The 27,524-nt window shown below is 34.4% G+C and overlaps 1 non-coding gene across 1 annotated transcript; it reads right to left on the bottom strand.

Annotated features, from left to right (window-relative positions):
• Positions 1-24,783: 24,783 nt before the first annotated feature.
• On the bottom strand, positions 24,784-24,890 carry LOC112999858 (small nucleolar RNA R71). The gene has a single exon (XR_003265076.1). It is a non-coding gene; the product is annotated as a small nucleolar RNA R71 (small nucleolar RNA).
• Positions 24,891-27,524: the final 2,634 nt, after the last annotated feature.

Raw genomic sequence — 27,524 nt, forward strand, 5'->3', positions numbered from 1 at the left:
TTTTTTAGAAGGAAAAAATTTAGAAGGAAATTATTCAATTAATCTCAATTATTAAAGTATTTACGGATACCATTTTTGTGGCTTGTAGTAAGCTACATGCGATATTTTTGTGGTTTGAAATCTACATGGATAACCAAAGAGCCATAGTGTTGAATTTTAATCTTTTAATCAAAAGGAAGAAAGATATAAATCTATTTGTAATCCTTAATCATGAAATATGATTGACGTGGATCTGAGTCAATTTTTATTTTTGTTGCCTACAAAACAATTTGTTCAATCACCATTTTTTATCGTCATGTTTTTGAGAGCTTCAATACGTCAATTTATCATTTTCTCTCTTAACCAATTTATACTCACACCAACTTCTATTTTTTTTTAATTTCTTAAATAAATAGGAAACCATCAATTACATTCTACTAAATAATTCTACTAAATAACCATTAATAATTCCAAATAATGAGTTATTTTTATGAAAAAAACCTAATAATTATAAAAACTCTTATTTTCTCAACATTAATAGATATTCTCACAAAGACATATTTGATTTCTCATATAATAGTAACAATATTTTAACTTTTAGAAAAACCTCATACCTTTTCAAAGATTTATTAGATTGTTTTTTTTTTTAGTAATACGTAATATATTGGCTTAAAAAAGTAACATGTAATATATTAAAGGCTTAATTCTGTTTTAAGTCCATGTAAAATGAATAAATTTTGATTTTACTTCTTATAATTTTTTAATTGATTTTTATTCCTCAAAAAGTTAAAATTATTATTTTTTGTCTTTATTATTATGTGATACTCGTTATGCTTGTGGGTTAAGATCAAGTTATTATTCTAGGTAACACTAAAATGGTCATGTTAGCATGTGATGTATCTTAATTATTTTCTAGATCCTTAAAATAAATTTTATTTATCTATCTTAAAATATATGTTAGTGATAAAAAATAGGGATTTTAGATTTTTGAGGATGAAAAGCAAAGAATTTTTTTCTTTGAGGGAATTAAATTCAAAAGCTGCTTATTTAGAGACTAAAAACATATTTAACCTATATTAAAATTAAAATTAAAAAGTCTAATAAATAAGAAATAAAATATATTTTTTTTTATCAACGAATGGTCTAAATCTAGTTCCTTTGAATTTGTTATATACTCTTATGCATCCGTGAGTTGATAAAATATACTCGACAGCTTTATCATTACTTGACAAAATTTTTTCACTTATTGAATAACAAAATATTGAATAGTTTTAAAGTTTTCAAAACATTAAATATATTTATATTTATTTAATACTTTTTTAATAAAATATTAAAAAATTATAAAAATATTTATAAGAACACACACACACACACAACACATATATATATATATATATATATATATGAATATTTATATTTATTTAATACTTTTTTCATAAAATATTAAAAAATTATAAAATATTTATAAGAACACATATATATCATTATATTACTTAAACCAAATAATTGCCGAAGCATTTTTTTTTTTCATAAATTGCCAAAGCATCTTCTTTTCCAAAACGCAAGGAGACAGCCGTATCCTTTAAAGTAAGGAAATGACCCGCGTAGTTGAAAGTCACTTTAATCATTTTGTCCAATTCATGTGAGCTCAAAGAAAATATATTTTATGCTCTCCACTTCACCACACGAGTTGTTTTCGTGACGGTACCTCCTCTCTTTGCGGCATTGCTTTTTAATTTGAAAGAACACGATCAAGAATCAGATTCCAAGCTATGGTATTAACCCTTTTGCATATATACACTCAAGATACTTCCTCCACCACCACCAATTTTTTCCATCATTCGTCTTTGTTTATTACATCATTGTTGTATTCATGATAACCATAACATAGAAAGGAAATATATTCGGGCTTAATAGTAATATTTAAAAATATATTTTGGGCTTAATAGTAATATTTAAAGTATAAATATATTCGGGCTTAATAGTAATATTTAAAGTACTCCGTATTCTTAAGGGATTAATATCTTTTTGGTCCCAATTTTTTAATTTTTAAAATTTTTTGCTTTTAGTCCCTCAATAATTTCTTTTAACCCTCAATAAGTTCTTTTAGTATTTTTGGTTTTTATATATTTCATATATTAAAAAACCTTAGTTCTTGTTATCAAATATTTATGTTAATCAATGAAATAACAATCACATTAGTAATCCAATGACTTATCAGGTTATCAAGGAATTAAATATAATAAAAATATGTAGATTTTTCTTTATAAACTATGTTTCTAACTAATAAGAAATTAAAAATATACTTTATTAAAAGATTACATTCATCTCGCATAGCCTGTTCTCAAATGGGTCTGCCGATGGACCAAAAATAAAATTACTAAAAAATAATATTACCTTCATATATGTAAAAAAATCATTATTATTGTTTCCATGATTTTTTTTATTCTAAGAGTGAATGTAGTTTCAAGATATATAATTCAATCAAAGAACATATTTTATGAGAATATGTCCAAATTAAGAATTAAGGATGATTTTGTTTAAACTTATTTATTGAAATAAGTACTTATTTTAATGAAATAATTACTTGTATGCTGATAATACAAGTGCCATACAGATTGCTGTAAATCATGTATACCATGAAAGAATAAAGTACATAGAGGTTGATTATCATTCAATCAGGGAAACCCATGGCCGCAAAATTATCACTCTACCTCATGTCTCAACATTTGTTCAACTAATTGGTGTCCTCACCAAATCTTTGACACATCAACGACATAATTTCCTAGTCTGCAAATTGATGTTTGTAGATTCACCAACATCAATTTGAGGGGGGACGTTAATAGAATTCATAGACAGATTATTTGGCATGATTTGTACAAATTTGTTGGCCCTTTAAACTAGCATATCTTGCATGGTTGTATAATTGTAATTGTGTAATTATATCCTTTATATTTGACATTATTTGTGTAGATTTGTTGGCCCTTTAAATCAGATTTTATCATATTATTTAAATGAGAATTCTTCAAATGAGAACATACAATTTTCATCCTAATTTATCCGAGTTTAACAATTTAAACTTTGTACCATGATACCCCCACATTTAGGACACTTACACAATTTTGCAAACTCATTTCTGTACAATATGTAATCATTAGGGCATGTATGTATTTTTCGATACTCCATACCCATAGGACATAGTATCTTCTTTGCTTCATAGTGATTTTTCAACAAAGTGTTTTGGTTTGGAAGCATCTTGTGTAGCACGCCAAGCAATTCAATGAAACGTTTATCACTCCACTCATATTTTGCCTTCAAATTTACCAAATCTAACACCGCTGACAATCGTCTAAACTTTGTGCACCTCAGATACAAAAGCTTCTTCAAATCACTTTGTAATGTATCATACAAAGGTGCACGTGCTTGCTGAAAAAAACTCTTGTCCAACATCGTGAATCATGTCGTCTAATCGATTCCCCATGTCTACAACAACATGCTTAGCTTGGGACAAGCTTGGGATGTCTAGCAATTGATCATGCCATATCCATCTTGTATAACTCGAAATAATCCCATCGCAGATAAGATGTGTCTTTATGTCATTCACTACATGCCGTCTTTCGTTCCCACATTTAACACAAGGACACAAATATTTTCCACCCATTTTTTGTGCATCTTGTTGACAATTCAAAAAATAACTCTTCCCGAACTGTCCAAACAGACAATTCAAAATTCAATACAACAACTAACATAAACTATATGTATCAGTCATTGTATTGAAACTCAAACATTGTCTACACCAGCATAGCACAACAAAGGAAACAAAGAATTTTTTTTTAAAATAAAAGTTGTATAAGAAAAAGACAATAGAGCATATTAATTAAGGATAACTTATGTTTCAAAAATAAACAAGATTAGATTTCAAATATATAAATTTTTTCTTAAATACATGCTACACGTAAGAGGAATAAATCATTAGATTATTTGTGTGAAGTTACTCATCTACTTAAACTATTCAAAGTATAAATTAAATCATGTCTTATATTATAATGAGACTTGAATCCTACACCTCCCTAGGTGTATCCTGCACCTCCCATTATTCAATAAAAATACAATAATATCCTTATTTAAAATTTCACCTCCCATCTCCCAACCCTAACACCTCCCTTCTCCCTTCACTCTCAACCCGTGACGGCACACCCCCACGACGACATCCCTTCCTCCCGCGACAACTCTTCCTTCCTCTTGCCTCGTCATTGTCATGCTCCCTCATTCTCCTTCCTTCTTCCGTGAAGGTAAAATTCACCCTTTTCTTTTCTTTTCTTTTCTTCATCGTCTTTCTCCCTTTATCAAATTTAATTAACTATAAAAAAAAGCTTATGAAATGACCTTTCCATAAGCAAAAATGCTTTCAGAATGACCTTTCCATAAGCAAAAAATGCTTATGGAATGGTCTTTCGATAATGGTTATTTCGAAAACATTTTTGCTTACGAAAGGGGCATTCTGGAAGCCACTTTTTTAAATTTGGAGCAGCCTTTCCAAAAGTGTATTTTGTATATTCTGGAAAGAAGGTTCTAGAAATCATTATTATGCTTACGAAAAAGCCATTCTAGAAGCAACAACTACAATCCATAGTAGCTTTTCAGAAGTATATTTTGTATCTTCCAAAAAAGGCGTTCCAGAAAGCACTACTTTAGCTTATGGAATAACCATTCCAGAAGCAAAAATTGCAATTTGAAATAGCCTTTCCTAAAGTGCATTTTGTATCTTCTAGAATGATCATTTGGGAAACATTATTTTTGCTTACAAAAAAGGTGTTTCGTAAGATTTTTCCTTCCGAAAAGACCATTCTATAAGAGTATTTATACCCTTATGGAATGCTTGTTCTAGAAGCATATCCAAAACTCAAAATAAGAATGCCAATTCCAAGAAGAAGAGTTGAGTTGGAGAAGAAGAGGAAGAAGGGAAGCAGAGGATCGAAAGAAGATAGAAGGGGTAGCATTACTATAAATATTGTTTTTAACATTGCTAGCTTAACATTGGTTTTAGAAAAAAAAAACCGATGTTAACAAAAATGCAGTGACATACTCATAAATAACATGAACTCATTAACATTGGTTTTTTAATAACATTTTCCAAATTTTCTTACCATTAGGTTGAAGTTTTCAGCATCTTCCTCACTGTTGGAATTGTCTTGACATTCTTCCCTTGAGGAGTTGACTTTTAGTGTTATTCCTCTCCTTTTCTTTTATGTTTCTTCTGCATAATATTGTTGAGTCAATTCATGTTCATAGGCTAGCAATTTATCGAAGAGAGCTTCTATCGTCATTGTAGCTAGATTTTTGGATTCCTTGATTGCTGTAATCTTTGGCTCCCAAGTTCTTGAGAGACAATTTAAGATCTTGATGTTCAACTCTTCATCTTCAAATATTTTTCCTAGACCAAGGAGATGGTTCACAATATGAGTGAATCTTGTTTGAAGTTCTGAAATGGTTTCCCCATTCTTCATTTGAAATGCTTCATATTTGGATACAAGAGTGTGCTTCCTTGCTCTTCTCACATCCGTTGTACCTTCATGAGTGACTTCAAGCATATTCTAGATTTCCTTTGCACTTTTTCACCTTGCAGTACGAAAGAATTCATCAGAGGATAAACTAGAAGTTAGAATATTTTTCACCTTTTGATCATCTTTCACTTTTCTTTTCTCATCATTTCTTATTTCATCCCATTCTTTAGGTATTAATTCACTGTTCACTTCTTTAATGGGAATAAAAGAACCTTTAATGATGGCATTCCATGAAAAATGTAATCAATACTTAATCAATCCTTCCTTACACATGATCCTTCATTAACATCCTTTATTTCAAAATCATAAAACTTGAATGTTTTCAAACCTTGAATAAAACTTGAATGAGTTGATTAAACCTTGAATGAGTGAAAGATGTGAGCAAGAGAGAAAAAGACACAATCTTTTATACTGGTTCACTCTCTATTTTTAGATAAGCTAATCCAGTTATCTAATCCACAACTTGAATTAGATTTCCACTATGCATCAATAATTCTTACAAGCAATAATAATCAATCTACAATTCCTACCCCGGAAAAGGAGACTAAGGCATCCAATGTAGAAGCAAGCTTCATGATGTTGAATCAAGATTGATTCAAGTTGTTTTGATGATAACAAAGATGATGACAAAAAGCCCAAGAGAATGATTTCAAGATTGAGTCAAGAACAATTCCCAAGAGAATTATTTCAAGATTGAGTCAAGAACAATTCAAGAATCAAGAGAAATTTGATTTCAAGATTCAAGAATCAAGAGAAGACTCAATCAAGATAAGTACTAAAAAGATTTTCAAAACATTGAGTAGCACATGAAGTTTTCACAAAAGCTTTTACCAAAGAGTTTTTACTCTCTGGTAATCGATTACCAGTAGCAAATTTAGTTTTCAAAAGCTTTCAAACTGAATTTACAATGTTCCAATTAGTTTTAAAATGGTGTAATCGATTACAAGATTTTGGTAATCGATTACCAGTGTGTTTGAACGTTAAAATTCAAATTTAATTGTGAAGAGTCACATCCTTTCACAAAAATGCTTTGTGTAATCGATTATAATGATTTGGTAATCGGTTACCAGTGATAAGTTTTGAATAAAAATCAAAAGATGTAACTCTTCCAATGGTTTTCAAGTTTTTCTAAAGGTTATAACTCTTCTAATGGTTTTCTTGACCCATGAAGAGTCTATAAAAGCAAGACCTTAACTTGCATTTTAAGAAATATACTTACAATACTTACAACCTTTACCAACAACTTTTCCACATATTCGTTTACAACCTTTGAATCTCTTTGAACTTCTTCTTCTTCTTCCTTTGCAAAAAGCTTTCTAAAGTTTTCTGGTTTTCTAAACCTTGAAAACAAAAGTGTGTTATTCATCTTTTTCATTCTCTTCTCCCTTTGCCAAAAAGAATTCACCAAGGACTAACCGCTTGAATTCTTTTTGTGTCTCTCTTCTCCCTTTTCCAAAAGAACGAAGGACTAACCGCCTGAATTCTTTTGTGTCTCCCTTCTCCCTTGTCAAAGAATTCAAAACGACACAGTTTGAGAATTCTTTTGATTCTTCCCTTTCCCATAAACAAAAGATTTCAAAGGACTAACCGCCTGAGAATTCTTTTGTTTCCCCCTTCACAATGTTTTGAAGGACTAACCGCCTGAGAACTTTGTCTTAACACATTGGAGGGTACATCCTTTGTGGTGCAAGTAGAGGGTACATCTACTTGGGTTGTTGTTGATTGAGAACAAGAGAGGGTACATCTCTTGTGGATCAGTTCTAGTGGACGGTACATCCACTAGGTTGTTCAAAGAGAACAAGGGAGGATACATCCCTTGTGGATCTTTGCTTGTAAAGGATTTTACAAGGTTGAAAAGAAATCTCAAGGACCGCAGGTCGCTTGGGGACTGGATGTAGGCATGAGTTGTTGCCGAACCAGTATAAAACTCTTGTGTTTGTCTTCTTCTTCCCTACACTCTTTAATTTCCACTGTGCACTTTTATTATCGCTTTTACTTTTGGTTAAGTTTATATCTCTGTTCTTTATTTTCTTAACATTATAGTAAAAGACTAAGAAGGGTAATTTTTTATTAGTAAAGGTCTAGTAATAATTAATTCAACCCCCCCCCCCCCCCTTTCTTAATTATTCCGAGACCACTTGATCCAACATCCAACACTAGGACCCTCTGTGAATATAAGCCTAAGAGAACCCTACTCTTAGCCCATACTAGAAAACCCTATTCTAGTATGTTGTAAGCAATTCATGCATAAACACAAGACCATGTAAAAATCATACACATGAAAGAAAAAAGTAGGAGAGATACAACCTGACCAATCTTTCCAAAAAAAAACCTTGCTAGATTGAGACGTTGATCTTCCTCTACTTAAAAGAAAAACACAACTCACTTTCAAGAAAAAATCTTGCAAATCAAAAGATTAAGAAGTTGTGAGTCACTATAAAGCTCTTTTCTCTTCTTCTCTCATTCACCAATGAAAGTATGAAATATTGCTCATTCTGAGGCTAAGAAGTAATTTTTGAGATGTATTGAGTATTCTCTAATGATCTCATGATGTGTAGATGTGAACACAAGCTGGTTATTTATAGAGAAAACAGTTATAACCACCTGTAATCGATTAAATCTATAAGGTAGTAATCAATTAGATTATCTAAGTAATCAATTAAAGTATTCATCCAACATCTGGAAAAGACCTCAAGAACAATGTAATCGATTAGATGACCTAAGTAAATGATTAAAGTGTTCTTGTTCACCTCCGAAGACCTTAAACAAGAGAGAATTAATCGATTAACCCCCCTAGTAATCGGTTAGGAAATTTTTTTCACTCTCACTATGATGATGCATAATGAAAAACAAATATCAAATGTACTGAGATGCAACAATTAAGTTAACAATCAATACAAATGCCACTCAAAGGAGTTTGGCATGTAAAAGCCAAAACTTCTTCAAAATTTTCCTTGAGCTTCAAGCTTTAGCCTTAGGTTGTTCCATGTTGCTCATGTTTTTGCTCCCTTATCTCTAACACAAAAAGTATATTAAAGACCTTGATGCCAAGGTTAAGCACCTTGGAGAAAAAAGGGTTACTTGGGAAGCTTAGTGTCTTCATGCTAAAAGGTTTGCTAACAACCTTGCCATAGAGTTTAAAACACTGAACCAAGATTTGTCTCAATTTACCAAGGAAAGGGATGAAGGGATTGCTGGCAAGGCTCACGCTAAAATGTTATTATAGTAGGCTAAGAATGAAATATACTCCAAGCATGTGGCGGGTTTCAAGATGGTTCTTAAGTTGAGGTGATTCTAGAAGCCACTGAAATTTCTCATTTTGATGTTGAGAAGGATGTAAATAATGTAGTGTTGGTGGTTTTAGGAGAAATTTTGAACCACGTGGATCATCCTTAAGGCAACAAACTTGAGGCCAAGAATCTGGATGTCCATGCCAAAGCTGAGTAATGAATTTTTGTAATTTTGTTTCATTTTGAAATCAGTTTGTCAATTCCCTTTGATGTAACACCATTTTGATTTAATGAACTATTTTTTTCCTTTTAATTTTCACATTTATGTTGGCTCTTTACCCTATATAGTGTTAATTAATATAATAGATATCTGCAACGTAACATCATATTTTGATTTCACATGTTGGTTACATTTGAAAATGTTCTTTAATTGAAAAAGATATTTCAATTCGAATGAGTGTTGGAAGGGTTATATATTGACAGAGTAAACTTCCAATTTGAGTAAATGCCATAAGGGTTTACTTTATTAATATAAAAGAAGATTCAAGTTATCAAATGAACTTTTTGTCTAAATTTTTTTCTTTTAATTGGTCTTATTTTGACTAGGTGAATTTCCTATCCAAGTAAGTTTCAGAAGGGTTTTGTTTTGACAAAGTGAACTTTCACTCCAAGTATGTGTTACAAGGGTTCACTTGTATTGATATTGAAAATGTACCTTCTAGTGGTACTGCTTCCATAGCCTTTTATCTTCGTTGTCTCTTTCTGCTCTAAATGATGGAGCACGAAGGGCAATACTCACAAAGTCACTCTGACACCTAAGTCAAGATGTGTACTTGTATACAATGTACCCGAATTAGAATTAGGTTCTTGACCTCATTGATTTAGCTTCTCTTATAGTGATCCCCCTCATGGACTATTAATGGTAGATTTGGTTACATGATTTTGTCAAGCAAATCTTTGAGGATGAATCCTAGATATGGTGATCTCTTGTTGTACATTTCGCAATCATCATAACTCTATAGTGCTTTGTTTTTACCTCATGAGGGTGCCTTTATGGTGATTTTTAGAGGTTCTAGTCATCTTGAGCATTTGGTATCCAAGGTGTACTCGAACCTCCAATATCATTCCCATCAAGCTCCAATAACCAATTGTTAAGGGAAGGGATGGATATGATAGAAGAGAAAAGGAAATATTACAAAAATTAAAGAAGTTGCTACCAAGAAAAGGGTGTCCTTTAAATATAATCATTGTGTCAAACCTTGTGAATTTTAAGTGAGAAACACTGTGTTAACTATTAAGATGAGTATATGTCAAAGATAAACACTTGAGGCAACAAACTCCTAGAAAACTAGGAGGAACCATACAAGATAGCCTACAAAACTAACACAAAGGTGTATTCTTTTAGACATTAGCTAGCATTGTCATCCCACAAAGATGGAATGCAATCAAGCTTAAGCTATACTTCAACTAATTATGAATGTTTCCCATCCTATTATGTTTTTTTTATAATTATTATTGTTTTTAGTGTGTTCGATCTTAACTCATTATTTACCTCATCATCAAAAAGTACTATAATTGTTCTTATGCCTAGTTTATTTTATCATGACTTATTGTATTTCATTGTTTTTTTAACATTTATTTTTTATTCAAAAGTAGAAGCACACTACCTTTTCTTACCAAAGATTCAAGAGCTTATTAAGACCTAAATTTGATGAAATGATTTTTGGAAGAAGGTGAGTAAACAAAGAATAGAAATAGCGAATATAGGAGTTAGCATAATTCGGGAAATGGAATTTCAAAGGAACTAAAGGTAAATAAATGTTAAAAGGAAGAACTAGACAATTATAGTACACAAAAAGCTTCTCTATAGAAACAAAACATCCTTGTATCCATGAGTTTCAAACAACTAGGCATAGTTTATTTGTGCTCGAAGCCCAAGGGGAGGTAGCCTAGTACTTCAAGGTGGTTGTTATTGGCACCCTTATATTTATTATTTAAACCCCTACAAAATTATCCTTTGTCCCTTCCTCCCCTATTAAATACCCCCACCCACCATAGAACCCCACCTGTCATTTCGTCTTCTTCCTTTCCCAAACTCTCCCTTGTTTCTTTCAACCTCTTCTCTCCCTTAACTTTCTCCTCTCCTAAAGATTTTTCTTCCTCTCCCTCAAAGTGACCTTTATCCTTAAGCTCACTCTTAGGAATTTATGTGGAGCTCAATCTCTCTCCCTTATGCAGTCATTGTCAATGTAAGGTCTCCCAACTTTTTTTTTTCATTCGCAGTATATTCAATGGAAACAAGTTTCCATTTGGTATTTTTAAAATTATTAAAATTAATTTATTTTTTATAAAATATGTCATCAACGTGATAAATCAAACATAGTTGACGAGTTGGAAGTAAGGGAGATGATGTGGGTCTATCCATGTTGAATAAGTGCCACTTGCAACTTTTGCTTGAAGGTAAAGAGCTTTAACAATGTGTAGGATCATGTGACTTCCATGGTTAAGGATTATGAACTAGTTTTAGTTAGGTTCATTGTTGTTGTTATTGCTACAGTGGAGGTACTAGAGTCACCAAATAATGTGACACGAATGAAGCATAGGCAAAGGAGTAATAGTTCCTTTTATAAAGGAGGTCATGTGGACCACTTTGTACTAAGCCCTTATGTAGGACATATTGCCCCACAATTGTGGGAAGGAATGAACAAACCACCATTGAAATCTGTTAGTATTACAAAGGCTGATGCCATGCCTATAGATCCATATGTTTTGAGGTATGGCTTTGGGTTGGCTCCTTTTGCACGTGGATGGTATGGCATGGTAAATAAAGCCATATTATATGCATTTGTTAAGCGGTGACATAGGAAACCTTCTTATTTAACTTTCCTATAGGGGAAATGACCATCACACTGGATAATGTGTCATGTCTCTTATACATTCCTATTGTTAGGAAGCCCTATTCCCATATACCTCTTTCACTAGACGAGACCATGATTGTGATAGGACTATTGCTTAAAGTTAACTCCAAAATGGCATATTTAGCTACAGACAATGAGACAAATGTGTAGTTTTATTGGTTATGAGACTTGCACCATCAACATGTGGCAGAAGGTGAGGTAGTCTTCATAGCTTAAGCTTTCCTTCTCTATCTTCTCAACTACATAATATTTTCCTCATTGGTTATGAGTTTGAGGCATCAATATATGAACACTTTTTAGCATCAATCGCAAGTCACCAATGACATACATTGATATAGAGTATTGTGTCTACATATGGAGATTTTTTATAGGAATGGGTAAGTTTAGTTCCACAAGGATGACCTTATATGAACTACAATTGTACTAGGTCATCTAAATGTCGTACAATGATCCCAAAGAGGTCTAACCACTTCACAATATCTCATACTTCGCTGTTTATTTATATTTTATAGAGTAAACTATGTTTTTGGGCCCCAAACTTTTTGAATTTTATGATTTTAGTCTTTTAACTTTTCGGAGACTAGTCTTCATCCTCAAACTTTTTTTCCATCTAATATTTTGGACCTTTTCGTCCAAATCCATTGTTAACTACCTACGTGGCATTATTTATATGATGATTCATTTTTTGGCGGCTAAAAACCGCCAAAAAATGCTTTTGTAGGAAAAAACTCTTAAAATCTTCAAAAATCAAATCCAAAAGCAAAACAAATGAAACACCTATATCAAATATACGAGAAAAAAACATTTTTGAATAATCAAATATTCGATTCAAAGTGTTTCTTTAGTTCTGCATCATGGAATCTGAAAAATCAAATCAAAACACACAACTACAATAGAAATTCGATAAAGGCTCATTCTTTTTCTTTATCTTTCCTTTATTTTTTCTTCTTCTTATAGTTTTCCCAACAAAAGGTCGAGACAAATGAGCAAGATGGAGGGTAGAGAGGGAGGCGTGAGAGAGAGAAGGCACTAGGTCTTCCCGGATGTTCTAAATCGCTTGTCTACACCAACAACATTGTTGCTATTGTAAAAAAACTTATCCACAATGTCGAATATGTTGTAAAAAAAATAAAAATATTGAGGATTCTAAGATGGTTTTTGAAAAAATTATCTCAGAATGTAGACTTTCTAAGACGATTTTCTAGAGATATATCTTAGAATGTCTTTTTTTAAAAAAAAAATAATTTCTATTCCTAGTCACATGCTATTTCAATTTCATATATTCTTATGATCATTCATTTCACATCACAAGTTTCATAAATGCTGAAACAATATAATAATAATAATAATAATAATAATAATAATAATAATAATAATAATAATAATAATAATAATAATAATAATAGAACTATTAAGCATAGACAACATTTATACAAAATTTCCAAAAGCATTAGTATTTTTTACTACGAGAATACATATACAATGATTATGTAAAGATTTATGGCAGTATATGAGTTGACACTCAACATTTATGTTCTAGGCATTATTATGAGAATTCTAAAGATTGAAAAAAAAATTCTTACGCTTGATACTCTCAAACTCCAGAGCATTAAAGATTGAATTTTCTAGATAATCCAGGAATAGATTAAAATGAAAGATTATAATCTTAGTTTTATCTATTTTTACCATTTAATATCCACTCTCAGTGCTTACTTGTGTAATTTATGAAAATAAAAATACAACTGAATTAATAGTATGTATTTCAACATTTATGAAAACATCTTACATGGTGTCGGCCTCGATGGCCTTGGCGAGCTGCACCAGCACCGCTGACCTCCTGTGAGATACTCCTATCCCAAAATGCTCGTCTGTAAATTAAAGATAGGAATATTTTTAACAAGACAAATTACATTGCACAAAGGAAAATATAAAATTGGCTTCTTAGGAACAAATTATAAAATCTTCATGAATATCAAAGTCAATCAAAAGTTTAAGGAATGTTGCAAGGCAAAGGCAGAGCAATATTATTCTAAAGTTGTATTTTGTCCCCTACAATTCATACTACTATAAGCTAGGAAAAAAACAATATATTTTTTGTGCTTACCATGTTTAATAAAAATAAAATTAATTTTATAATTATTTATTTTGTCAAGTAGAAATGAAAATACAAACCAAGCTAAATACCAAGAAATTGAATTTGGCTCGTGGCACTACTACAAAAGTTGTTTACTATGACGCGCCAACAACAACAGTTGGTAGAATCCGTCTTTGAAGATAATGTGATGGCAATATCGTAATTAAGTTCATTAATAATGATGACTTTGAATAACCGTCTTGGAATTGTAAGTTTAAGAATGATTATTCAAAAAACCTTCCTAGGTGAACACTCTATAAAGACGGTTTTACAAAATTTTCTTTGAATGATTATGCTCTCTCTCTCTCTCTCTCTCTCTTTCTCTCTTATCTTATCTTATTAGGTAGCACACTACCCCTTTATTTCTCTCTCTCTCTCTCTCTCTCCCTCTCTCTCTCTCTCTTATCTTATCAGGTAGCACACTGCCCCTTTATTTCTCTCTCTCTCTCACACACACACTTTTCTCACTTTATCTCTCTCTGGTGGAGGATGGCATGGGTTTGGATATGGATGCCCTCGACAATGTTGGCAAGGAGGAGGGCACCGTCACTGAGTCGGACGATAATGGAGATCTCGATGTTGAAGTCGATGTGGTTGGGCAGTGGGGATCCTTCTTGCCCTTCAGCTGTGCCTTCCCGATCCACAACTGTGGCATCGTAGGCAACGCGAAGGGCAGGAACAACGGTTGGTGGAGGGCCACCGGCTTCAGATTCAGCGTCTCGAAGTAGCTAAATTGAAACTCAAATGGCACGCTGTGGAGTAGGTACGACACGCTGGAATCCAAGATTACGGTAGCGCGGTCTGCATCGTCAGAGGTGATGACGCTGCCGTTGTAGGGAACTGGCTTGTGGTACTTGGAGCGATGATGGTGTTTGAGGGTGGGGTTCTGTGGTTGGGTGTTTTTTGTGGGGAGGGGGGTATTTGGGGATTGGGATTGGTGGTTGTGGAGTGGTGGAGAAGGTGGTGGTGGGATCTAGGGGTGGCGATGTTTGTTCTAGAGGGGGGTATTTAGGGTTTGGACTTGGAAGGAGAATGTTCGAGAAAAAGACGATGTCAAAGACGAAAAAGAAGAAGAGGAAGAGGAAGAGGAAGAGAAAGAGAAAGAGAAAGAGAAAGAGAAAGAGAAAGAGAAGGGTAAGGGTAACTCATCCCAATCGAAGAGCTTACTTGACCTCGCACCATTGAATTATTCCCTATTGATTCAACTCAACAAAACTATCGTCACCATTCACTAGTTAGGTTAGTTACTCTCTCTCTCTCTTAACACTTCACAAAACCCTCTTTGATTTTCTCTTTTGGTGTTGATTTCGTTCATCAATTCGAACCCAATCGATGTTACAATCGCAATCGCAATTGCAGAAATCACCTATCAAAATTGCAAAAACATGGGTTCCATTGTCAGACCCTACCAAAACCATTTTGTATTTATCATCCTGATAAATACCAAGCTCATCATGTATTTTTCTTTCTTTCTCTCTCTCTCTATGCTAATTCAGTAATTCACTTTGGTTTGCAATTTGTTCATTCATATTGTTTTCTTCTATTACTAGATGAAGGATATATTGCTACGGAGAACTTTTAGTGAATATGCGAAGAGTATGAGATTCTCTCAGATCCAAACAAATGGCAAATATATGATATATATGACATGGAAGGGTTGACCTTTGGTTTGGAACTTGGTCCAAAGCTTAATGGAGCTGAAGAGATAAAGGCAGAGCTCCAGAGATTGAAGAGGATGAGAATGGGAGAAAGTGGCAGCGCATTTTCTACCCTTCAATACAATTCTAGCCAATATGTCTTTGCCATGCTATGTAGATGGAAATGACCTACTCATAGGGTATTGCTTCGTTCATCATATTTTTTTTGCTTCTTTATATCAATATGAATGTGGTTGTTTAACAACGCTAGAGTTAACAATTCAATTTGGAAAATGAAATGCTTATTTTATTTTTAATCATATACCTTGTTATAGTAATTTTTTTAATGATGTTGAAGCTCAATGTTAATGTAAGTAATGGTGGACAAAAATTGGAATGCATTGGAGTTATTTTCTTAACTTTTTATACAAATAGTTTATGAGTCATGACAGTGAAATGTTAGTTGCATGATGCAATTTATGTGTTTAGGAGCTCTTCTTTGTTTTTTTTGTCTGATTGTTTGTGTATTTTAGTACGTTTATGGCTATGACAAATGAAATCTAGTCTCAGTTATCAAAGCGTATTGTTGTTATGATTGGACGTAATTTAGCAGTGAATGGAGAGGAAGGTGATGGAGCTGCTAGTGTTGCGTTTAGGCATCAACTTTTAAAAGTTCGTCAGTAGAAGTTGTGGCCTCAGCTGGTCTGCATGCACTAATCGGGGTGCAAACAACTTAGTGGGTAATTTTGTATTCTGTAAATCAAATTGAACATACTCTTTTGCATGTTTTAGCAATCCTTTTAATGTTTCTTGTACTTCATATTCCAGCAATGTATCATCACACTCAACTGCAACAATGGGCATATCAATACTAGATGAATAGTTGTACATATATGGATCAAATAGTCAAGTATTAAAATAAGATTTACATAATGTCAACTTTGAAATCACTAGCTTTTTCATTATGTGAGTGATTTGTTGATATCAAAATAGTTGGCTATTGTGTCTTACATTCTTTTAGAAAAAGCATGATCTATGTCATATAAGCAACTAATCTATCATCATTTGATTTTGCAAAACCTAAGGGAACAAAGGAATGATCTGTCTGTTACTGGTGGGAACATATGGCATATCTTTTGAACTTGTAGTAGATATTCATTAACAAGCTGTGTATTTGGAACTTATAGACATCCAAATCCCCTATATTATCCATCTTTCTAAACCCAAAAAATTAGAAAAAAAATATAATAGATCTTGTAATCCTGCCTTTCAAATAATGAAAATTTTTATAGGGCAATATAGATTCATCTTTTCCTATACTGAATTAACTCTTTCTCAACTCCTTTAGTTTGGCACAAGTTCTTTGGAGACATCAATACATTATACGCGTCATTTTTCTCTTAAATCTCTTAGCTGCATTGTGGGAAGAGTTGAGAGTTATATAAAATCTTATTAGATGTAAATTTAGTTTGGGCATCATTTTTCAGTTTCTGGTGGAGCACAAGGTAGGCCTAGCTGACTCTTGATCTCATGAAACTATGGATCTTGTCCTGTGTGGGATCAATGTGATGTAGCTCCATGTAGAGCTTGTAGGCCTTGAATCTTTTTCATCAATGGAGTCCTTTGCTTCTTGAAGATCAATGGCAGCAGAATGGAGAAAGAGGAAAGGCGATTGGAGATTCCACTTCAAGGAGAAGATGAGTCAAGAACAAGCTCACCACCATAGGAAGCCATGGATAAGAGCTTGAAGGTAGGGGAAGATGAGTGGAGGGAGAAGGAGAGAAGGAGCACGAAATTTTATACCTCAAATGTGGTCTGAACTTTGAAGTGTAATTCTGAAATGATCAAAGTTAAAAGAAATGAACACACAAAGCCTCTATTTATGGCCAAAGTGTCACACAAAATTGGAGGGAAATTTAAATTTCTATTCAAATTTCACTTGAATTTGAATTTGAATTTGTGGAGCCAAATTTGGAGCCAAAAATTTCACTAATTATGATTAGTGAATTTTAGCTATGGTTCAGCCCACTAATCCAAGATCAAGTCCAAGATTCTTCACTAAGTATACTTAGGTGTCATGAGACATGTAAAGCATGAAGGACATGCACAAAGTGTGACTATATGATGTGGCAATGGGGTGTAGCAAGCAAATGCTCACCTCCCCCTTAGGAAGGTCCAAAATTTAATTGGATTGGGCTTCTCCCAATTCAATTAAATTTCTCTCTGAACACACACACATCAAATAGTGCACTTAATGCATGTGAAATTACAAAACTACCCCTATTACAAAAACTAGTCTAGGTGCCCTAAAATACAAAGGATGAAAAATCCTACATTACTAGGTACCCTCCCTACACTATGGAGCCCTAAATACAAGGCCCAAAAGTAATGAAACCCTAATCTAATCTGCACAAAGATAAGTGGGCTCATACTTAGCCCATTGGCCCAAAATCTATCCTAAGGCTCATGAGAACCCTAGGGCCTTCTCCTGCATCTTTGGCCCAATCTTCTTGGAGTCTTCTATCCAATGCCCTTAGGGGGTAGGATTGCATCACAATGTGAATCTAATTGGTTTATTTTGTTTTGTAGTGGCCACTCCCAAACAAATTAGAGAATTGATGTAGGTGGAAGGCCTTACAAATGATGAAATTAAAAGTCATTTGCAAGTGAGTGTTTTTTCATTTTTTTTGTTGGGTGTTGAATGTATGATGGGGTTGACTTAATTCAAAACTGAATTCAATTCTCAAATGTTATCTTCATTGCAGGTAATTGATTTGACAAAATCTGTCACATTCCATATAGGTAGAATTATATAGGTTATAGATAGTGATTTTGTCATAACGTGAAAACCAAGTAGCAAGAAAACCATGGTCACATTACATATGAAGGACCATGACAAGAAAGTCGTTGGCAAGGTTATGTCATGTATATGTTTCAAAATGGTGATCGAAGATGTGGTGAAATGAGATGCTGGCAACCTCAAACTCTCTCTACCACCACAAAATGATGTTATCATTTGCACAGTTCAGGTATTTGTCACATAATTTTATGCTATGTAGTGGTAGCACTTTGTTTGTTTATTTATTTTTCATCCACAAATTTCTGATAACAAAAAAGAGATTAGTCTATTAGTTTAAATGGGATGAAACTGTGAGACCAACTCTAAAAAATCACATAAAAAGTCCATATATTATTATTATTATTAGTTCTATTATTATTATTTCAAAATATATGAAATTCAAATAACATGTGGCTAGAAATAGAAACCTGAGATTGATTGCAAGAAATGTATCTGAAATTTTTATTTTTTTGAAGAAAACACACATTTTAAAACAGTTCTCTGAAAAACCTATAAGACGGTTTTCTCAAAAAACTGTCTTAGAATCCTCAATATATTTTATTTTTTTTTTGAAAAAAAAACATTCTAAGACTGGTCTTTGAAAAACCTTCTTAGATTGTAGACATCCTAAGACATTTTGTCAGAAAATCGTCTTAGAATGGTGACATTCTAAGACGGTTATTTTCCTGAAAACCGTCTTAGAATTGTAGCTTTTCTAAGAAGGTTTTTTGGGAACCGTCGTCGTAGATGATAACATTCTACAATGTTACCTACGACAAAGGTTATAAGGTCCTATATAACCAATATAGAATGTCCATTACTTAGTTATGTTTTATTATTTATTTATTTTAACAGAGGATATCTTCCACTAATTTTGAGCATAAAATGGATTTTTTTTTAATCTTTAACGAATTGAAATCTTGATTCAGCACTTTGAAAAAAATAATTTCTTCCGTGAAATCTAACCACCTTAATTAGCATCAATATGGAAAAGCTTTTTCCATTAAAGTTGGCCTAACAACTTTAACAATTTATTATTTTAAAGCCTAACAGCTGATTGGGAACTTAAAGATGTTGGATCATCTTTGTTTAAGGAACAATATTCATGGGGTCCTTCCTTGCTTTTTACCTCATCAATTGATTTGAATTGGACACTGTCATGAGGTCCTTAATTCTCATCATTGACCCTAAAATACCTATTATCCCATTAATGGGTTTTCCACTTTTATTAAAGTGGTCCATATGTTTCCTAGTATATATGTGGCCCCAAAAATTCTAGCTGATGAGTATTATTATTATTATTATTATTATTATTATTATTATTATATATATATATATATAATATTATTCTTTTAAAAACTATTTAAATCGTATGTTAAACTCAAATATTAAACAAGTGAATAATTTATTTTTATGTTAGTTTAAGAAGGGAAAATGAGAGGGAGGTTAACCTTGATGACGACTGTCTTCAAAAGAGTGTCTGAAAAAGAAGTGATATTAGCCATAATGACTTTGAGCTTTAAAGATTCTAACACCTCACACAGTTTTACCATTGTGTCTACCTTTTGCTACATGTCAAGCTCACCACAAACCTCTTCTCTACCATGTACCAGTTTTTACCATTGTGTCTGCCTTTTGCTACATGTCAAGCTCACCACAAATGTCTTCTCTCCCATGTACCAGTTCAAAACCCCCATCATTAATTGGTTATTCACTTTTGTATAACAATAATAATCTTATTACATATTTTTTCATCTCATCATGAACTTAATTATTATACACTCAATGTTTAAGATAGATAAAAAAATTATACTGTAGTAATGAAAATAATAGCCCCAGGAGGAGTTTGTAGTAATAATATAAAATATACAAGAGAGATCAAGTACTTGTGAGTTAGAGTTATACCTTAATTATTTCAATTGATAGGGAATTTCTTGAACTAACGGAATCAAATAAATGTTCTATTTTCTTCTTCTTAGATCTTGTTTCTCCTTGTTGAAAGTGTGAAATCCTTGTTGAAACCTTGTTTCTCCTGGTCTCTTTAGAAGCTGATGTTTTGGGGATGAATCCCTCAGTCTCGCCTTTTGAATTCCCTGACACAGCAATGGTACAAGGTGACCCATTTTGCAGTTCCAACTGAAGCTCACAAAGCGCCTGAGCCATGCTTAACGTCCTCGGCCACCTGAAAAAGTTTTGTTTCCACAATGTGAGCAACAGGAAAAGGGAAAACAAAGCACTTGAGCAAATAGTTGATGTTAGAAAAAGTAAGAACAAATAGTTGTAGAAATACATTCCACAAGAATGGTCTTAGCTCTTGAACAAATGATGATACTGAACTATAGAATGTGGACATTCACTAAATCACTAACATAGATCAACATGCACCAGTACTTGGGATGTAGGACTACCACCAATATACATGTGCACATGCAGATGTGAAAATTTTTATATTGTTAAAGAATAATATGTTCTACAAGAAGCAAATGCAATTTGGATGTGTTTGGAGATGAAAGGTTAATATCCAAGCCTAAAAGTAGGAGTGCCTGCATAAACTAAAGCAAACTAAGGATCAGTTTGCTGCCTGTTTAGTTTGAACTTCATAATAAAAAAATTCAAGCTGAACTAAGGAACTAGTCGTCCACAATTGGTCCCATTTGTCTCAGTTTTGTAATTCTCTCGTGAAACACTTAGTTCATCAGCTCTAGTAGTATATGAGTAACATTCTCTGATCTTCTACATATTTTTCCAACTTGATTTTGGTAATAAATTTACTAGTAGTTAGGACACCAAAATGATTGGAAGGAATACGATTCTCAAGAGTCAAGACATACAAATTCAATAGAAGAAACTTGATCGTAAATATTCTCCAGGTTTTCGATAGCAACATGTTCTCCTTGTGAAAGCTTAAATATATTATTCATCCGATCAATAATTTTCATGCTTCCATTAGGTTGCTACTCTCCAATATCCCTTGTTGAATATATCATTTGTGCTAAAAGGAAAATTGTGACCCAATCCAACAACTAATATAAGAATATAAACCTCAAATTTGGAAAACCTAAATGAAATGACTTTTACCGAACCATTCATCAATCAGAACCTCTTTGGTAAGGTCTTCATGTTTGTAGTACCCTATAAACAAGGTTTTTTCCTTTACACAAATTTCTCCTCTTGGTTTATGTTCGACCAGAATACTTGTTTACTCCCTCTTCCAAATTGGTATTACTTGTTTTTATATGGGAGTGGTCTTACCAGCAAGCGCACCGGGTCACCAACTAAAATAATTAAAACAGAATGAACCGAGTATCGAACACAGGGAACTTGTTCATTTAGCAAAGTTTTGTTAAGTAAGCAGGCATTTGCAAACATAAATTAATGATTGTGAATTAAAGAAAAAGTATGTTCTATCCTAAGTAAAAGCAATAAACGAGAACAAGTAAGTGTGAAAATAGATATCTAAAGGCGTTAGGTCCTCCTACTGAGTAAGTTGATGCAATTAAAGATGTTTTTCTAATTAAAGATGTTCATGTGTTCTATGCTGAGGACAAAAATACCAAACACCAATTCCTCCAGAGTTTGGACTAATTTAAATCAAACTTCGTTCGCAAATCCCTCTTGTTGAACTTAGCCTAATTTAAACAACATTATACTCACAGCATAATAAAGAAAACTAAAACCCTGCACACTATCCCTAGCAATGCAGTTATGCAGTCCCTGCTCTATCAAGTTCTAAGAAAACACTACATTTCCCAATGCTAAAGTCCCTAACAGCACACACAAATGGGTGATCAAGCCACAAGCATCCATAAAATAAGCATAGATAGAAGCAGTGAACACATAAACAACCTTAATTAGATATGAAAAAGAGTTTACATCAACTACTCAATAAGAATCCCCAAGTGAGGGTTTTAGCCTTTCATGGCAAGGAAGCTCCTTTTACACTAAAGAAAAGGAATCAAGAGAAATTGCTTGCTTACAAAGGAGTGGGGATGTCTCCTCCACCTCTAGGAATCTCACAATCACTCAAAACCTCACTAATCTCCCTAAAAGATGAAAACTTACCCCCTTGCTCTGCTCTATGCTCTCTGAAATTCACACTCTTCAGGCCTCTGAGTAGTGAATAGTTCTCTTGGCTCTCCCATGGCTCCCCCCCCCACAATTCTGTGCAAATCAGGCTTAAAAAGGGCTTCCTGATCTTGACGTCGTGCTTAGTGCCATTCTCGCGATTAGCACAAGTAAGTGAATTTAAGCTTAGCGCCAATCTCGCAGTAAGCCTGGTAAGCGACAGACGACTCGCTTAGAGAGCTGATAACGCGCTAAGCGCGTGCTTGCGTAGCAGATGTCTTTCCAGATTCCCCTTTACTCGCTAAGCACACTGGTGTTGGGCTTAGCCGATGATGCACGCTAAGCGCAAACAGCTCACTTAGCGTAATGACTCCTTTGGCACTTTGATGTGCCATCATTTTCTTCTATTTTATAAACCCTTTTTGCACCATTTTAATTACTGATTGGTCTTAATTGTCAATTAATCAGGCAGTTTTATTATTTGGGCTCATTTAGCTAATTTGATGTTTTTAATCTAATTTCAGGAATTAATGAAACATTGGGCTTAATCCGGATTTTGGTTATGGACTTGAAGAGGGCAAATTAAGCAGCGCTTACCTTAGTTAATTAGGAAATTTCGCAATTTTATTTTATGTTGTTCAGTGTTTATTTCGTTTTGGGCCAGAGTATTGTAATAGGGCCCAGTGACCTTGAGTGACTCTTTTTAAATAGCAGCCTTGGGATTCGTGCAAGGCATTCTGTTATGCTATTCATTATTCAGAGCTTTTGTTTTAGGGTTTTCGTTTTTCTGCTTAATGCTACTGTTCACATAATGCAATTTTACGTTTTTTTGTTTCTAATTACAATTTCGTTCTTGCTTCTTCTTTTACTCTCATTTACGTTTCTGTTTGATCTACGTTTCTGCTTCATGTTTCATTTGCGTTTTCTGTTTGAATCCATGGAAGGCTAGATTTTCTGGTGTTGTTTCCTTTTGAGGACAAAGCCCAACTCTCTTTGAGGTTTTGCTTGTAATGTGGTTCCCTGGCAGTTTTCCCTTCACCAGTTATCCCAAATTCGTGAATATTAATCAGTGCACGCTTCGTGTTCGATTAATTGCCTCTGAGCCTAACTTGCGTTCATGCTTAATGGACGAAGGGCTAACTGGTGTATGTGGTGCCTAATCACGTATTGACAACCCTAAGTTGATTTTCGCTTAGTAAATTGAAATAGGGTTGGATTAAGTGGTTGACTGTTAGGGACGAATTCTACATAACCCAGGATAAGAGAATGGCTTCTGAATCAAAGGAAACAACCCGTTTTTAATATTAGTAATTTCGTATTCCAGTTTACTTGTTCTGCTCTTTAATCACAAAACAAACAAACCCCCCCAATCGTTACTGTTACTGCAAGTATATTATGAACATTTGGTTTGTCACTGCTCGTTGGGAAACGACCTAGGATCACTTCCTAGTTACTGCATTTTCATGTTTATTTGATTCGGGTACGGCCTCGATCAAATTTGGCGCCGTTGCCGGGGAGCAGTGTCCAAAGGTTCATAATAGTTAGCTAGTGTGTGTGTTTAATCCTTTCGTGTTTTATGATTAATTGTTAGTATTGTGTTAGTATATGTGTTAGTATTGTTTAGTGTCCTGGTATTTTGTTTAATGTGTGTTCTGTTTCAGTTTTCCCATTAAGCATTTCCCCTGTTTCAGTCTTGGGTGTTTTGCTGTGAAGATTGTGCTTGTGGCAAAACAGAGTAGTAGTAGAAATCAATTAGAGACGGATTTTAGCGACCACCCATGCTGAATTATTTGAGATTTTTTGTTTTAGTAGCTAGGGTTGTTATTTTTGGCTGAATTTTTTTGTGGTAACTTCTTTTAATCCATATTTTGTGGGAAAAATAGCTAGAGCCTTTAGTTTGGTCAGATTTGAAAGTTCCAAAAAACTAGCAAATTTTGTGTTTGTCAAAACTTCAAACGGCCATAACTTTTGCTCCGGTTATCAGAATCACAATTATTATATATGCATTTGGGGTAGAAAAAAATTTCCTATGCCGTGGCAGCCTGCCATAGGCTGGCTGAGGTCTCCATCATCCAAAAAAAAAGCGATTCTGTCAAAAGTTTTTTATTTTTCAAGTTTTATTCATTTATTTTTCTTAACTTACCATTTTTAGCTTTCATAGTTAGACTTTGAATTTTTGTCTGAAATTTTTTGTGCTATCTTCTCATCATTTTATAAGGTTGCTCACAAAATTTCAAGTTATTTGGATATCATTTGAGAGTAGCTGTAGTTCAAACCTACACCTGAAGGCTTTTCCTCATTCATTAGAGGGAGTGGCAAAGGACTGGCTGTATTACCTTGCTCCAAGGTCCATCACGAGCTGGGATGACCTTAAGAGAGTATTCTTAGAGAAATTTTTCCCTGCTTCCAGGACCACAGCCATCAGGAAAGATATCTCAGGTATTAGACAACTCAGTGGAGAGAGCCTGTATGAGTACTGAGAGCGATTTAAGAAACTATGTGCCAGTTGCCCTCACCATCAGATTTCGGAGCAGCTTCTTCTCCAATATTTTTATGAAGGACTCAGCAATATGGAGAGAAGTATGATAGATGCTGCCAGTGGTGGAGCCCTTGGAGACATGACTCCTGCTGAAGCCAGAAATTTAATTGAGAAGATGGCTTCCAACTCCCAACAGTTTAGCGCCAGAAATGATGCCATAGTCATTAGAGGAGTGCATGAGGTAGCTACAAGCCCATCTGCATCATCTGAAACTAAGAAGCTTGAAGGCAAACTGGATGCATTAGTTAACTTGGTAACCCAGCTGGCCTTGAATCAGAAATCTATACCTGTCGCAAGGGTTTGTGGTTTGTGCTCCTCTCCTGACCACCATACAGACCTTTGCCCTTCCATGCAGCAACCTGGAGCAATTGAGCAGCCTGAAGCTTATGCTGCAAATATTTACAATAGACCTCCTCAACCTCAGCAGCAAAATCAACCACAACAGAACAATTATGACCTCTCCAGCAACAGATACAACCCTGGATGGAGGAATCACCCTAACCTCAGATGGTCCAGCCCTCAGCAACAACAACAGCAGCCTGCTCCTTCATTCCAAAATGCTGCTGGCCCAAGCAGACCATACATTCCTCCACCAATCCAACAACAGCAACAACCCCAGAAACAACCAACAGTTGAGGCCCCTCCACAACCTTCCCTTGAAGAACTTGTGAGGCAAATGACTATGCAGAACATGCAGTTTCAGCAAGAGACCAGAGCCTCCATTCAGAGCTTAACCAATCAGATGGGACAATTGGCTACCCAATTGAATCAACAACAGTCCCAGAATTCTGACAAGCTGCCTTCTCAAGCTGTCCAAAATCCCAAAAATGTCAGTGCCATTTCATTGAGGTCGGGAAAGCAGTGTCAAGGACCTCAACCTGTAGCACCTTCCTCATCTGCAAATTAACCTGCCAAACTTCACTCTACTCCAGAAAAAGGTGATGACAAAAATTTACCTAACAATTTCTGTGTAGGTGAATCTTCTTCCACAGGTAATTCTGATTTGCAGAAGCAGCACATTCCCCCTCTTCCATTCCCTCCAAGAGCAGTTTCCAACAAAAAAATGGAAGAGGCAGAGAAAGAGATCTTGGAAACGTTTAGAAAAGTAGAGGTAAACATACCTCTGTTGGATGCAATAAAGCAAATTCTAAGATATGCCAAATTCTTGAAGGAGCTGTGCACTAATAAGCGGAAGCTTAAAGGAAGTGAACGGATTAGCATGGGCAGAAATGTCTCCACATTGATTGGTAAATCTGTTCCTCAAATTCCTGAAAAATGCAAAGATCCAGGTACATTCAGCATACCTTATATTATAGGGAATAGTAAGTTTGACAATGCCATGCTAGACTTAGGAGCTTCTGTTAGTGTTATGCCTCTATCTATTTTTAATTCTCTATCTCTAGGTCCCTTACAGTCAACTGATGTGGTAATTCATTTAGCTAATAGAAGTGTTGCCTACCCTGTTGGTTTCATAGAAGATGTCTTAGTTAGAGTTGGTGAACTGGTTTTCCCTGTTGATTTTTATATTTTGAATATGGAAGATGGATTTTCTCAAGGATCAGTTCCCATCATTCTAATCAGACCCTTTATGAAAACTGCTAGAACTAAGATAGATGTTTATGCAGGCACACTATCCATGGAGTTTGGTGATATAACTGTTCATTTTAATATTCTGGATGCTATGAAATACCCATCTGAAGATCTTTCTGTATTTCGTGCTGAAATAATTGACCATGTTGTTGATGAATACATGACTGATCTTTATTCTAATCTGCATGCCTCTCACTCTTCATGCATTGAGTCTGAAATTGTACTTGATCATATGTCTAAATTTGATGCTGAGAGTGAATCTGAGAGTGATATTGATTGCATGCCTGGTGGTGGTGTTTTACCTCTTGAGATTGATTTTATAGAGTCAGATAGGACTAACCATGTTTCAGGAAGTACACATACCTCTGACTTTCTTTATGAGGTAAAGGCTGAGAAACCATCCCCTTCTACCACTGTCCAGCCGACCATACCAGAATTGAAGCCTCTGCCATCAAATTTAAAATACGCTTACTTGGATGATAGCAAGAGTTTTCCAGTGATTATATCTGCCTCCCTTGCTGATGAGCAAGAGGAGAAGTTATTGGCAGTTCTCAAGAAGCATAAGAAGGCTATAGGCTGGACCCTGGCGGACATTCCTGGTATTAGCCCATCCACATGTATGCATCGAATAAATTTAGAGGATGGAGCTAAACCAGTAAGACAGCCACAAAGAAGACTCAACCCGGTGATTCTTGATGTAGTGAAGAAGGAGATAACCAAGCTTTTGCAAGCTGGAATCATTTATCCTATCTCCGACAGCCAATAGGTGAGTCCCGTCCAGGTAGTCCCGAAGAAGACCGGCCTCACAGTGATAAAAAACGAGAAGGAGGAGCTAATTCCTACTCGGGTGCAGAACAGTTGGAGAGTCTGCATTGACTATAGGAGGCTGAACCAGGTTACCAAAAAGGACCATTTTCCCCTGCCATTCATTGACCAGATGCTCGAACGCCTGGCAGGTAAATCCCACTACTGTTTCCTTGATGGTTTTTCTGGTTATATGCAAATTACTATTGCTCCTGAGGATCAGGA

Source organism: Glycine max, chromosome 16 (assembly GCF_000004515.6).
Source record: "Glycine max cultivar Williams 82 chromosome 16, Glycine_max_v4.0, whole genome shotgun sequence".
Taxonomy (NCBI): domain Eukaryota; kingdom Viridiplantae; phylum Streptophyta; class Magnoliopsida; order Fabales; family Fabaceae; genus Glycine; species Glycine max.